The 15,766-nt window shown below is 42.1% G+C and overlaps 1 non-coding gene across 1 annotated transcript; it reads right to left on the bottom strand.

The window, feature by feature from the left end:
• Positions 1-9,753: 9,753 nt before the first annotated feature.
• Positions 9,754-9,859, bottom strand: LOC147913644 (U6 spliceosomal RNA). The gene has a single exon (XR_015548643.1). It is a non-coding gene; the product is annotated as a U6 spliceosomal RNA (small nuclear RNA).
• Positions 9,860-15,766: the final 5,907 nt, after the last annotated feature.

The raw sequence follows: 15,766 nt of genomic DNA, 5'->3' as shown, positions 1-15,766 counted from the left end.
TTCGGAAAATACTATAAAACTCTGGAAGAACCATATGAAACATCCTAAATCCCTTCCCCAGGAGGGTGATGTCCTACAAGAGCATGAGCATCAGAGTTGAGAGGATTGAATTCGAGTCCCAGCTGCCATAACCCTCTGTGTCCACTAGTGAGGCACGTAACTTCTCTTTCCTCATCTGTAAAATGAGGGAGTCAGGCCAAATTATTTCAAAATCTTATAAATTCTGCAATTCTACAGATCTGAGTCTATGACAATGATCCCTAACCCTGTCTGTGTACCAGTCACTTGGGAAGTTTTATAAATCCACAGCTCCCCAGGCCTCTTTTTCAAAGACTGTGATTCCACCAGCTTGAAGAAAAGCCTGAGAATTTCATAGTTTTAGAAAACCCCAGCAGGCGGTTCTGACACAAAACTCCGTTTGGGAGCTGAGCCACCATATAGAAACTTCACCTGCTATCACTTTTCAGCAACATCTACCACCTACAGAATAATGTTTTCCAATGGCAATATATCTCCAATTTCACAATACTGGTTAAAGGGAATATAGGATTCCCTGTACATAAAGTCACCTTAGGGGCCCTTTCCTGGAACACTATCAGGCACTATCCTGCTCAAATATGGAAACTGCCTACAGAGTTTTGTATTTCGATATCTATATTATCACCATTTTAAGCAGGTGATTTGGTACAATCTTGAGCAAAATACCCTCCTTATAAGTCCATCTTAGTTTTTTTTAATAAAAATCAGTGAAAAAATCATTATTTCACATATAACTGTTTACTGCCACCACCCAGGGACATACCTACACTGCAGAGTAAGATGCACATCTGTGGAATAAACAAATAGCGGGATAAAAATGTACCATCTACACATAGATATACACTGTAGCCGTCTACCCACCCTCAATGGTTTTCTTCCTAGCAGGACCTATCCATTTCCAGGCAATGAACCATGATGAGTCTAAGTTAATTATGACAATCCTATTTCCTTTGGCAAGATACCAATCTTGGCAGCCAGGGAGAGCCATGTGGCCAAGCACTGGACAATGAGATTTGAAAGCCAATCTGTTGGTGGACTTCTGGGAAATATTTTTTCCTCCTTGATAAACGGAGGATTCTTTTGGTCACCCAGATTCCTGCTTCCTTCCTTGAATGTAAAGGTCTCCAGCAGCCCTACGGTGATCATGAGGCTTTAAGCATGAGGCCCCAGCATCCATACCCAGAGATGACAGAGTGACAGAGTGGAAAATGAGAAAGACCCTAGACCTTGATGGCATTAGGGAGCCACTGCTCCTAACAGCAGATCTCTTGTTATTAAATTAAAAATTGATTTCTTCAGTCACACTAGCCACATTTTTAAAGCTATGGGGGACTCTGAACAAAGAGCAAATGAACTCTAAACAGCAGCCCTCTTGTTACATGAAACAAGTAAGTATCTTTGCTGTTCCAAGCCGCTGTGAGCCTTGTTTTCTCTTACTTGCAGCCAAAAATACATCCTAATCAAATTAGTTTCTAGTCAGAGTTAAGTGAAATCTGCAGGAGGCAACTAGGCATATTTCAGGTCAGAGTTCCATGCCATTAGGAAGGGAAAGAGCTGTCACCGAGGAAGAGGCATTTCAATAACCAAAGGATGGGCAAAAGATGGGAGGAAGGGGATGGAGACAGCTTTTGTGGAGAAATCTTGAAAATGAGAGAAAGGAATAAAAAGACTTCAAGCTTATCAGCTGACACTCTAGTAGGGGAGTCTTTACAATGGAAATGTATAAGGATTTTTGTCCCAAAACTCTAAATCAAAAAATTGCAGAAGTCACCAAACCCTGCTTAACACCTCTGACCATTCTCCTTGCTCTTACTTCCTCCTCACCCGGGAGGGTCTATCTGCAACCGCAGGTCCTGCCCAATGGCTCCACCCCAGAGCATGCTCCATTTCAGGTCATATGGACTCATCCTGGCACCGAGGTTGGCTCCTGGTCACTGGATCCTGGGCCCCTGTGTCTTCAGTGGTGCTCACTACATGTAAGCCTACCAAGTCCGCTGGGATTCTGAGAGCCATGTTACAATAACATTCTCACATCCGGAACTGGTTTCTGGAAAACATGGAGAAATGCAACATACACTCTATCTCCTCTCTCTCTCTCTTGCTCTCATTCTCTCTCTAACACTTAAGGAAATTAAAAAGAACCCCTTTGGTGTATAGCACACTGGCACATCAAAGTCCCCAAAGGAAAATATTTGAATTTCTTCCATCTATTTTCCTCTCCTGTTCTTTATACTTCTCAATGAGAAGAAAGGTAGAGCTTACATTTTATGTCAACACAAAAGGCCTCCGTTTGTGTGCATTACTTATTAAAGTATTCAGCGATTCAATGTCAAGGTATGTATTATACATACTTTTTTTTCTAGGCCATTATCAGCTTTCTTACAACACTATTATTCTTCAGCCCAGCTAATGCTTCTGTCAAAGATTTAGCAACAAGCATGGAAAATGTCAAACAGTGGGGAAGAAACCTAGCTGTTTCCACAACAGCACAAAAAGCCCGAGTTGTCTTTTATGGAAAAGCAGTGTAATTCCTCCATGAACGCCGACAATGTTTCATCAGGGGACAGAGCAGTGGGATGGTTTATTTGTTTTCCTCTGCACACCTGAGTCCCCCTCCTCTGAACAAGTTTCCTTTCTTCTCTTGCCAATATACTTAATAAAACAGAGCCTACGTTTTTATCATTTCACCCTCTCCCCAGGAGGTATCTAGCTTAGAACGTGACAGAAATCAGCCGAGAGAACCAGTCCTGTTCTGTCTGCAGAGCAGTGTGATAAGATTTAAGGAGCACTAAAAGGCTCCTCTGGAGAAAAATATTTTCCCAACCTGCTTACCAGGGTGCCTGAAATTACAACCCTTCTGCTTTAAGGCATTGAGAGCCTCCATTAAAATGCAAATATGGTAGGTGAGTTATTTTATCAAACTATCACATCTTAGCTTGAATTAGTTTATGGCTTAATTCAAAATCCTGAAGTGATGAGACACAGGGCCGTTAAGTTTGGATGTGAGCAAAGATGATACAGAGGTTTAGGGTTTAAAATGCATCGCCTAAGGAGCAGTCCTGGGCAGTAGGGCAAAGTGGAAGAACAGAATATAGTCTAACGGCACCAAAAGTGAGGTCCAGAGTTAGTACACTCAGGCAGATGCTCTCGACAGTCCTGGCTGAGCAACGGGCTGGTCTGTGTGGTCCAGAAGTTGTCTTCCTCGCATTTCAAAGATAAATTCAAAGAAGCATCAATGTGCATACGGCTTCTTTTCTCCCGCTTGAATTGGCATCCTCAGTTGGATTTACTTACCATTTCTTGCCTCTCTGGGCGTCCTCAGGACTCTTATCCACTCCCTCACCGACAGTCTCAGAGGCTGCACAGAGCCTGTGGTAGACACTACCAGGGTTCTCCAATATTTCTACTTCTCCTCCCCTCCCACCCCCTTGAAGTTAGTCACGGCCATTTGACTGACTTTGGCCAATGAAATGTAAGCAAAAATGGTATGTGTCATGTCCAGGCAGAAGTATTTAAGGGTTTGCTCATGATTCTCCACGCTCCCTTCTTCTGCCATGGTGAACTTGAGTAAAGATACTACAAGGTCAAAGCAGCCAAGAATGCTGGACACAGGGAACAGCTAAGTGGAAAGATGCTCGGACCTGCAGATGACCATAACTGAGCAAGAATAAACTTCTGCTGTGTTAGACCACTGATATTTTGGTGTTACTTCAGCATAACCTAGCCTGTGCTGGCTGATTCATACCCCATAAATAGCATCTTAGGAAATCTCATGAGGCCCTGTCTATTACCACATACTGATCCTTCAACAAATATTTATTGACACCTACTCTGTGCCAGATGATATTATAGGTACCAGGGATTTAGTGGTAACAGTAGAGACAAAGTCCCTGGATTGATGGAGGTTACATTCTAGTCAAGGATGAAAGACTATAAATAAGTTTATTAGTTAGGAATAGCTTTGGCTAAGCATAGCAGAAAACTCAAGTAGTATCAACTTAAGCAAATTAGAGGTCTAATTTCTCTCACATAAAATAAGTCTGGGGGTTGGCATTCCAAGACTCACAGGGTAGCTCTACAATGTCATTGGGAACCCAGACTCCTCCAGCTTTCTCATCCACCCTCCTTAGGACATGGCTTCCATCTTCCAGAGCACTTTGTACTCCAAACTGGCTGCCATTTCTCCATTCATTTTATCCACATTCTAGCAGGAAGAAAGAGAAAAGGGGAAAGGCAAGAGGGAGTGCCTCTCAACTAAGTCAGGCCCTCTTAAAGAGCTTTCGTGGAAGCCATAGCCCATAGGTAATATGTAAAACTCATTGGCTACTCCTACCTTCAAGGGAGACTGAGAGGGAAATATAATCCCAGCTGGATATATTTTTGCCACAAAGAAAATTGGGTTATGTTAGTAAAGAAAAGAAGAGAATAAGTATTGAGTAGGCATTTAACAGTCTCTGCCAGAATAGATAGACAAATAAGGATTTTACCTGGTGATGAGTTGAAGGAAAATCTATGATAAAAAATTGAAAGGGAGTAACTTTACCCAGGGAAGAAGAAAAAGGCCTTTCTAAACAAGTGGCATTGGAATGATGAGAAAAAGTTCTCCATGGGAATATCTGGGGAAGGGAACCCCAGGTAGAGGGAACAATGATTGCCAATGATTGCTGAAGTACCAAAGAACAGAAAGAACCCCAGTGATGGAGTGAAGTGGGTGAGGTGGAACGTGATGAGAGACGAGGGCAGAGAGGCAGGGAGAAACTAGGTCAGGAAGGACTTGTGAATTTCGTTCAAATGTGATGGGAAGCAAGTGGGGGAGCTGAGCAGTAAGCAGGGAGTGACGTCATCTGATTACTCCTTAGTTCTGTCACTCTGGATGCTTTTGGGAACTAGTTTGTAGGGGGATAAGAATGGTGACCAGTTAGGAAGCTGATGCAGACATCCAGATGAGAGACAACAGCACTATAGTAGTAGGAGGAGGATAGATGGGCAGTGCTAAGGATATAGCTGAAATCAGCAATTATGAATTTTTGCAGCTGTGATCAGCAATCATGAATTTTTGGTAAATCCCGTTGGCCTTGATGGGTAACTTTTTCTACCAGAGTTTGGCTGTTCATCTGCAGGCTCGGAGAAAGCTCAGAGAAAGTTGGGTTTTTCCAGAATCGCAGTCTTGCTGGGAGAGTATGACTGATGGAGGCAGAGGAGAGGCTGGGAAGGAATGTTGTTGAGATGAGTCACCGAAATGAGGGACACTGGACTCTAAGCAGGGCGGGGAGGGAAGGGATGGAAGACAGAGACCGAGGGTGTGAAGCCCCGCCCCAGAGTCAGCCACTTCTTGTCTCCCACCTGTACCTAATGCTTGGCTTCTGCCTCTCTGCCCAGCTTCTGCAGACGGACACATGGCTGGACTATCTTCCTGGCACCTGGTGAACAATACCAGCTGGGCCCCATCTGTCAAGTCACCCTGGTTGGCCATCCCCCACCCTCACTCAACCCAAATGTTGGGCTCCCAAGTGTCTCAGAAGAAAGAGCAAACACTGCTTATATAGTCCAGTGGTTAAGCGTAGGGCTGAAGGTAGGCTGTGGGTTCAAATCCACGCTCCTCCACCTTCCAGCTGTGTCACTGTGAACAATTATTTAACTTTTTTGTGCCTCGATTTGTTTAGCTATAAAATGAGGCTATTAATAAGACCTACCTCATGGGGCTATTGTGAAAATCAAATGAATTAATGAAAAGCACTCAGAAGAGTATGTAGCACACAGTAAAGCTCTCAATTAAAGTTATCCAATGTTATTATTTATCATCTTCCTGCATTACTCAGATCGAATCTCACTCCCTCCTAAGACGCCCCCCTCCCCACCCCAGCCTTCATTTATCTACTTTCTCTACCTTGTTTTATACTTACTATTCATGACACGTAATCTGCGTCTCACAACACGCTGTCCTGCTCTCTAATTGTTGGAATCACTCAATTTGGCACCTGAATCCACGATAATTGCTGTATGCTAATATATAAAATCACACCTTGTCCTGATTCTTCATGTATGTGCCTTAGCTCTTCTCTCTGACTGTACTCGGAGATTCCTATAGGCCAACTGCATACTCTCTCACACCTTCACGGTAGATAGCGCAGTGCCAGCCACGTAATGTAGACATACTATGTACTTGGTACTGAAGGAAGGCCTTTCCTGTGGAGAACTCCAGAAATTCTGTGCATTGGGGAACCAAATGGAAGTGGGAGAATGCTTCAGAAGCAGAACTGACTTATATAAATCTCTAGTTATGCCAACCGCTCCCTGGGCAGGGCCTGTGCTATCCTGGGGAGAATAGTGTCATGCTTGATCTTCTTAAAGGTCTCGAAAATACTAAAAGAAATTATTCAAGACTAAAAACTACGACTTTAGGTTGATCCTCAGGCCTCCTGGGCCAGCTGGGGTAACTGGCCCTCAAAACAAATAAGCTCTTCCAGATCATTAGCCCAGGGCCTTCCCCACTATAGGGAGAAAAACTTTAGGCAGAACTCGTGAGCCAGCAGGCTTCTCACGTGACAAGCTGCCCTGCACTGAACACGCTCCGTGGCTTTGGGGGCCGCCCGTGCTGAAGAAAGTGCCACAGGCAGCCACAGAGAACTTCTGCAAAGCAGAGCAGTATGGTTGCCCATCATACAGCCTCTCCACGCATCCTTTGAACACAGCTACTACTACTGAGGGGCAGTGCGGAATAGGGTGGGGACCCAGAATCTGCAGCCAGAATTCGCACCACAGCTCTGCCACTCCCTGGCTGCGTGATTTTGAGTTTCTCTAACCTCTCTCTGTCTCAATTTCTTCATCTGGAAAGTGGTAGCTGTAACAGCCCCCAATGCTTACAGTTTTGATGAGAATTAAAAGGTTTTAAATTACGGTAGTGCTCAAAACAATGCCTGGCTGTAAACATTATGCAAGTGTTTGTTAAATAATTTTTCATTGTATTTATTCACTTGTGTATGTGTATGTTTTGAGCATTTCTAGTAATGTCTAGGAACTGGGAAGAGAAACATGAATGAGACTCAGTCCTTGTCTTTCAGGATATTTTAATAGATAGGCTGGTTTAACAGCTCTAGGAGAGGGATTGGCAAAGTGCAGGGGTAAGATAGAGGAGGGAGTGACTAACTCTGCCCAGTGGTAATGGGAGAGGCTACACAAAGCTGGCATCCATAATTGAGTAGAATTCAAGGTGCAAGAGAGGCCTTTACAATAGTGGTTCTCAACCTTACCTTGCATTTGAATCACGTGGAAGGCTGTTAAAACCCAGATTCCCAAGCCCTAACGGCCCCCGCCCCACACACAGTTACTGATTCAGAAGGTCTGGGTGGGATCTGAGAATCTGCTTTTCTAATAAGTTTCCACATAATGCTGATGCTGGTCTGGACACCCGCTCTGAGAACTACTGCCTTTCGAAATCAGAGAGAAGCATGTGTGTAGATGCAGGAATATGAAAGACCTGGTCTTCTCAGGGGAGAGAAAGTCATCTGGCATGACTGGATCAGAGAGCAGTGACAGAAAATGGCAAAAGATGAGATGCGAAAGGGAGGCAGGAGCTGATCTCAAAGCAAAGAAGTTTGGGGCAAATTCTGTACACTTGGAGGAGCTTTGGGCATTTATGGCCTTGAGGAACACGATCAGTTTGTATTTCTAAAACTATCACGTTGGCATCAATGTGGAGAATGGACTGACACAGAGGGAGACTGAAAGAAGGGAGAACATTAGAAGAGGCCAGAGGAGAAATAATGAGGCCAGAGCTGGTGCAGGTGCAGTGAGATAAGAAGAAAGAAAAAAAGAAATCTTCGGGCACAGAACCGAGCAGATGCACAGAGGTCTGCATAGGATGTGAGGGAGATGGAAGGATTAAGAGTTACTCCAAGCTGGCCGGCTCTGATACCGGGATGGAGGAGATCCTAACAACTAAGAAAAGAATGCAGGGGATGGAAAAGATTTCTGGAGAAGAGAACATCATAAATTCAATTTACAGGATCCTGAAGTATCCATGATGCCCATTAGGCAGCTAGAAATCCAGGTCTGGAGTAGAGCAAAGAAGTCAGAAGCAGAGACAAAGAGTTGGGCACTCTTGTATGCAAGTCCAGGTTAGAATAAAGGCTTTGGGTAGATTGACCAAAGGAGAGAATTGACTAAGGAAAGAGGCAGGACAGAAACCTGACTTACACGTTTAAAATGGGCTCAGCAATTGAAAGCAAGAATGGAGACGGGGAGAATAAGAAAGTTGTGCAGAAGCTAAGGCCCAGCAGGACGTAGCAAAGATCTTACAGCATCCTGGTCTAGCGCTGTCATCTTTCTAGTATCACAAACCCTTCCAACCTCACCAGCGTTGAAGGGAAGGTGTCAGTGCTGGTCATTGTCTGTTCTCAGGTCCATTGGCTGCCCTGCCCTGTTCGGCTCCTGTCACAGGGGCCTGACCCCTGCAAATTCATTTCTCAGACTCCTTTGCCAACTAGCTTCTGGTTTATTTCTGCCGAAGAGAGGTCCTGGCAGGAGACCGAGAGGAGGAGGGTAGTGAAGGCCAGGTTATTCCTGCCTCCTTTTCTTCTCCACTCCCTGCCCCAGCTCTGCCTTCTGTGGCTGCTCATCAGACCTATGCTTTCGGTTCCCAGCAGGTACCCCACCTCCCGGGGTCTGGGAACATTTCCTGCTTCTTCTGGGGTCCCTCCAGCTGTGTGTGGGCGAGGAGGAGCAGCTTGCTGCTGTTGCTCATCTCTGCATTGACTCACCAGCCCATTTGGCTTTTCAGCTCTTCCTCTGCCTCACAACCAGTTCCCGTATGAATTCCCTCTATTGAACTGGCTGGTGTGGGCTCTGTTGTCCTTGCTGGTCCCTGATTGATAAACACATCATGATAATACGTCACTTTCTCTCCCCACAACTTGTTTCAGGCTTCAGAATCCTATTCAGGCTGGGATTATCCAAGTTGATATTAATAAAGCCTTCTATTTAAAAGTTAAGGGGAAAAGTAATTTGAAAAGAGGCAGTAAACGAAGATAAAAGCTAAAATAAATAAATGGTAAAGCATAAAGCTGTAGAATGATAGATTAGTTCAAATGCTGTTTTTTTGATAAGACACTCAAATAAACAAACCTCTGACAAATATAATTAAGGGAACATTTTTAATTAGAAATGAGAAAGGAGATAGGACAAAATACAAAAAATAGATTTTTTTCTCCAAATCCAAAGAGAATGTTATGTACACTCGTAGGTTAATAAACTGAAGTCCTCAATGAAATGAATAATTTCTAGAAAGATATAGATTACTAAAAATAACTCAAGAAATGTAAATCTAAAGAGAATAATAACCAAGGAAGAAATTGAGGAAATTATCCAATAACAACCTAAAAAGTGCAGCTGGTCCCAATGTTTCCACCAGAACAATTTTCATACTTTTAAGAAACAGATGATTTCAATGTTGTATAAAACATCCAGAGTGCAAAAAGAGATAAGAGTACCTTTATGTCCATTAGGCAAGCATGATCTTCTTCCTAAAGCCTGATAAAGATAAAACACACAAAAAGAAAATTACAGTCACATATCATAAGTGAATATGGATAAGAAAAGCTTACATAAAATCCTCATCTCTAAAAAGGAATTTGTTTTACTGTACTGCTTCAGATCTTTAGAGAGAAGATAAGTTTTTTCATAACAGTTTTACTGAGATATAATTCTTATACCATAAAAAATATGGAACACTTTACGAATGTGTGTGTCATCCTGGCACAGGGGCCAGGCTAATCTTCTCTATATTGTTTCGATTTTAGTATATGGCTGCTCAAGCAAGTACAAGGGATGATAACTTTACAGGTTAAGTTGACAGAATTACAAAGGATGGACAGTTTGTACATTACAGAAGTAAATAACCATTTGACAAAACTAGTATAACTCAAATCAAAGGGAAAATATCATCTGGAGAAAACATTTGCAGCAAATATTAAAAAGGGGTCATTTCTATGTTATGTAAAGAGCTTATACATATTGGCACCAAAAAATTTAGTCCCCAGTATGTAAATTGGCAAAGAACTTAAGAACAAAATTCATGAAAACAGAGATACTGTTAGTAAAGAACCAGGTGGGAAAATGTTCAGCTACACTTATAATCAAAGCAACGCTGCTCAAATAAAATTGTAGCATCTTACACCCACTACTTTAAAGGAATTTTAGAAATTATCCCGTCTTGCAACACTATGACAGGACTGGTCCCTTCACACACTATTGGTAGCCATATAAACTGGTATCACCTCTTGGCAACACATACCAGGATCTATCTTATAATTCCATAATAACCCTTTAGCCTAAGGAACTTTTAAAGAATAAAAAAATAAAGCTACATGAGATGTTCATTGCGATGTCGCTCTAACAACCAAAATAAATAAATAAATAAAAGACAATCTAAATCCAACAACAGAATTGTCAGGGTTATAAATTATTTTTATAATTACAATAAAAATTATCAGTTTATCAAGCACCCTTATATACATTACTCCTTTTAGTCTTCAACAGCCCCAGAAGGTAGGTAGGAATTACTAACTATGATTCAGAAAAATTAAGTGACCTTAACAAAATCACACAATCAGTGGGTCTTGAACTCCTGCTACCAAATCCCATGTTCTCGTGATGTTAAAGACAGTGGTAATGAATATCTACTCTGACCTTCAGTTTCCTCATCCATAACACAGGGCTAACAAGAGTACCTAAAGAGTATGATGAGGATTAAATGAAGCTTTTAAATGGCCATGAAGCTCTTAGGACAAGGGGTGGCACACAGCAGCACTCAGTAAATTATTAAGAATAACGATAATACAAAATTGTATCAATTTACTATGATCACAGCAATGTAAACATGTCTGCCAGTGGACAAGGACCAGAGAGAGTAAGGAATAATGAAAATGGCTGCTCGTGAGCAAGACAAGAGTATAAATGACTTTTCCTTTTGGAATTATTTTGGTTTTAGTACAACAAGTAGAAATCTGGAGGGAAACAAAAACAGAATATACAAAAATCTTCTAAAATGAATTGGCATCTTTTGGGAAACTTAATAGTAAATCTAGGATCACTGCATCTAACACATGTGAAATCATAAACTCAGCCTACGCGCCCCGTGGAGACACTATGTGGCGTGTGGAGCCAGCCAGTGGATGGTGCCGCTTCACTTGCCCAAAGGATCGAGGAGGCATTTATTGGCCTCAATAATACCCTAGTGCTAGTCATTCAGTCTTCCTTAAAGACGAATTCTTTTTTTTTTTAAACTGAGACTCAGAAGCATCTCAAGCAAATATCCTGGAAATTGGGAAATAGATCCAAGTCCGCTCTCCAATGAACAGCAACGTTCCAGGGGAGCTGCTTTGCTGTGAGGACCATCATCTACAAGACCAGGGAGACCACGGTTACTTCTCCTTTTGGTCATGTGACTAGAATCTACCATCAAGAGCAGGAAACACAGCCAGCATTAACCCCATGTATGTTTTAAATCTACAAATGGGAAATAATTTGAACCACCAGAGACAGTCTTCAGAGTAATGAGGGAGAGAGCTGAAAGCACCCCTTGGCTTTTCCTCCCAAAAGTCAGCAAGGCCTGAAAATCTCCACCCACCACATAGGTATAGATGAAAAGTTACTCCACTCTCAGCTCCTGCATTGTCACAGGCTTTGAAGGACAAATAGGAATAGATGTAGCTGAGGGATAGAAATGGAATCGATCCAGACTGTGGTCTGGAGCTTGAATCGTGAACAACTGCCTACATGAGTCAGAACTTATGCGGTTAGTATATGAGCTCCAATAAAAGAAGTGACAAGTTCAGCAAATGATATAAATTCAGAAGAGAAATGTCAGGGGATGACACAGAACCTGGCATGACCAGAGGCTGAATCACCCTGAGCTCAGACTCATATGTCCAAGTACCTACTCCACTTGGGATGTCAAATAGGCATCTCAAATTTAATGTGTCAGGCACCAAGCTCTAGGTCTTTGCCCTCACTGGCTCCACTGATAGTCTTCCCGTCTCAGGTAACAGCAACACTATCCTTTTAGGCCCTCAGCTGGAATTTCTTTGACTTCTCTCTTTCTCTCATACCTCACATCCAATCCATCAGCAAATCCCGTGGGCTCTATCTTCAAGATATATCCAAATCCTCTTCTCATCACCTCTACTACCACCACCCCAGTCCAAACCATCATTATCTCTTTCCTGTCTTCTTGTTATAGCCTCTTAATTCGTCTCCCCATTTCCACCTTTGCCCACCATTCACGCTCTTCTCAACACAGTAGTCAGAGGGATCCTCTTAAAACCAAAATGGGATGATGCTTTAAAAGAACAAATCCAGGGCCGGCCCGGTGGCTCAAGCGGTTAAGTGCGCGCACTCCACTGCGGCGGCCCGGGGTTTGCAGTTTCAGATCCCGGGGCGCGCACCAACGCACCCCTTGTTAGGCCATGCTGTGGCGGCCTCCCATATAAAGTAGAGGAAGATGGCCACAGATGTTAGCTCAGGGCCAATCTTCCTCAAGAAAAAAGGGTAGGGTTGGCCTCAGATGTTCGCTCAGGGCTAGTCCTCCTCACGAAAAAAAATAAATAAATAAAAGAAAAGAAAAGAACAAATCTGGGCCGGCCCCGTGGCTTAGCGGTTAAGTGCACGTGCTCTGCTACTGGCAGCCCAAGTTCGGATCCAGGGCGCACACCAACGCACCACTTCTCCAGCCATGCTGAGGCCATGTCCCACATACAGCAACTAGAAAGATGTGCAACTATGACATACAACTATCTATTGGGGCTTTGGGGGAAAAAAGGAGGAGGATTGGCAATAGATGTCAGCTCAGAGCCTGTCTTCCTCAGCAAAATGAGGAGGATTAGCACGGGTGTTAGCTCAGGGCTGATCTTCCACACACACACACACAAAAAAAGAACAAATCCATCAAAGAACTAATAAATTGGATTTCATCAAAATTAAAATCTACTCTTCAGAAGACATTTTTAAAATAATAATAATAATGAAAACAAGCCACAGACCAGGAAAAAAATATTTGTAAAGCATATATCTGACAAAGGACTTGCATGCAGAATATATAAAGAACACTCAAAATTCAAAAATAAGAAAATAAACAACCCAATTTAAAAACTGGGCAAACGATTTGAACAGACACTTCACCAAAAGATATGTCGATGGCAAATGAGCATGTGAAAAGATGCTCAACATGAATAGTCATTAGGGAAATGCAAACTAAAACCACAATAAGATACCACTACCCAGCTCCTAGAAATACTAAAATTAAAATAACTGATCATGCCATATTTTGGCAAGGATGTGGAGGAACTGGTAGTAGGACTAGTAGTAGGAATGTAAAATGGTCCAACCACATTGGAAAAGAGTTTGACAATTACTTAAAAAGTTAAACCTACGCCCACCATATGATCCAGCCATTACATTCCTATGTATTTACCCCAGAGAATAGAAACAATATGCCTGTACAAAGACTTGCACAAGAATATTCATAGCAGCCTCATTTTCAATAGCCAAAAACTAGAAACAACTCAAACATCCAGAGAAACTGAATAAGCAAATTGTGGTATACCCAAACAATAGAATACTACTCGGCAATAAAAAGGAATGAACTATTGATATGATATAGATGAACCTCAAAATAATTACGCTGTGGGAAAGTGACCAGACAAAAGAAGAATACATACTGCATGATTCCATTTATATGAAATTCTAGGAAGAAAACCAATCTATAATGACAGAAAGCAAATCAGTGGCTACCTGGGGATAAGCAACAGAGAAGGAGGAGGAGAAGAGCAAAAGGAAAAGATCACAAAGAGGCACGAGGATTTGCGGAGTGTTGGATGTGTTTACTATCTTAATTGTGATGATGGTTTCATAGATATTTTTTTAACAAATTGCCACAGGCAACAAAAGTGAAAATAGATAAATTGGACTACATAAAAATTAAAAAACATCTGTGCATCAAAGGACCCAATCAACACAGTGAAAAGGCAACCTACAGAATGAGAGAAAATATTTGCTAATCACATAATAAGGGGTTTGTTGTTGTCAGTGCCATCGAGTCAATTCCAACTCCTGATGCCCCTGTGTACAGCAGAGCAGAACCCTGCCCAGTCTTTTTGTGCCATCCTCTCACCTTCTGGCGCTATATCAAACAATGCTCTGCTGCTATTCATAGGGTTTTCATGGCCAATTTTTTCAGAAGTGGGTGGCCAGGTCCTTCTTCCTAGTCTGTCTTAGTCTGCAAGCTCTGCTGAAACCTGTCCACTGTGGGTGACCCTGTTGGTATTTGAAATACCAGTGGAATAGCTTTTAGCATCACAGCAAGACGCAGCTGCCACAGTATGACAACTGACAGATGGGTGGTGTGGTTCCCTGACCAAGAAATGAACCCTAGGCCATGCCAGTGAGAGTTCTGGATCTCAACCGCTAGACCATCAGAGCCGGCTAATAAGGAGTTCATATCCAGACTGTATAAAGAACTCCTACAATTCAATCATAAAAATAAATAAATAACCTGATTAGAAAATGGGCAAAGGACTTAATAGACATTTCTCCAAAGAATATATACAAATGGCCAACAAGCACAGGAAAAGATGCTCAACATCACGAATCACTAGGGAAATGCAAATCAAAACCACAACAAGATACCACCTCACACCTGTTAGGATAGCTGCTATCAAAACAAAACAAAGCAACAATAACAAAAACAGAAAATAACAAGTGTTGGCAAGGACATGGAGAAATTAGAACCCTTGTGTACTCTTGGTGTGAACGTAAAATGGTGCAGCCACTATGGGAAACAGTATAGCGGTTCCTCAAAAAATTGAAAATAAAACTACCATATGATCCAGCAATCTCACTTCAGGGTTTATACCCAAAAGAATTGAAAACAGGGTCTCCAAGAGATATTTGTACACCTATGTTCATAGCAACATTATTCACAATAGCCAAAAAGTAGAAGCAACCCAAGTGTCCATTGATAGATGAATGGATAAACAAAATGTAATATATACAAACAATGGACTATAATACAGCCTTAAAAAGGCAGGAAATTCTGACATATGCTACAACACGAATGAACCCTGAGGACGTTATGCCAAGTGAAATAAGCCAGTCATAAAAAGACAAATTACCGTATGGTTCCACTTACAGGAGATCCCTAGAATAGTGAAATTCATAGTCAGAGGTAGAACGATGGTTACAATGGCCTAGGCAGAGGAGGGAAGGGGGAGTTGTTGTTTACTGATACAGGGTTTTAGTTTTGCTGGATGATATTGGTCACACAACAATATGAATAGGTCATTAACACTAATGACCTATACACTTAAAAATGGTTAAGATGGTAAATTTTATGTTAAGTGTATTTTCCCATCATTAAAATTTTTTAAATTATCAAATTGCACACTTTAAATATGGGTAGTTTACTATTTGTCACTTTCATCTCAATAAAGTTGTTTTTAAATGTTTTTAATTATATTTTTTAAAACTAAGCAGGATCATATCCCTCCTCTGCTCCAAACCTTCCCTGGGCTTCCTATCTCATTCAGAGAAAAAGCCAAAGATCTTGGAATGACCTCTAAGGCCCTACATGACTTGGCTCTGGAAGCAGCATGCCCTCATTCCCGTTTCTCCACACTTCACCCCACTCCAGCTACACCACCCTCCTGGCTGTTTCTCAAACACACCAGGTCCA

This window comes from Ceratotherium simum, chromosome 26 (genome assembly GCF_057802395.1).
Source record: "Ceratotherium simum simum isolate JZ-2026a chromosome 26, ASM5780239v1, whole genome shotgun sequence".
NCBI lineage: Eukaryota > Metazoa > Chordata > Mammalia > Perissodactyla > Rhinocerotidae > Ceratotherium > Ceratotherium simum.
The sequence above is the reverse complement of the archived record's forward strand: the minus strand, read 5'-3'. Positions and strand labels throughout refer to the sequence as shown.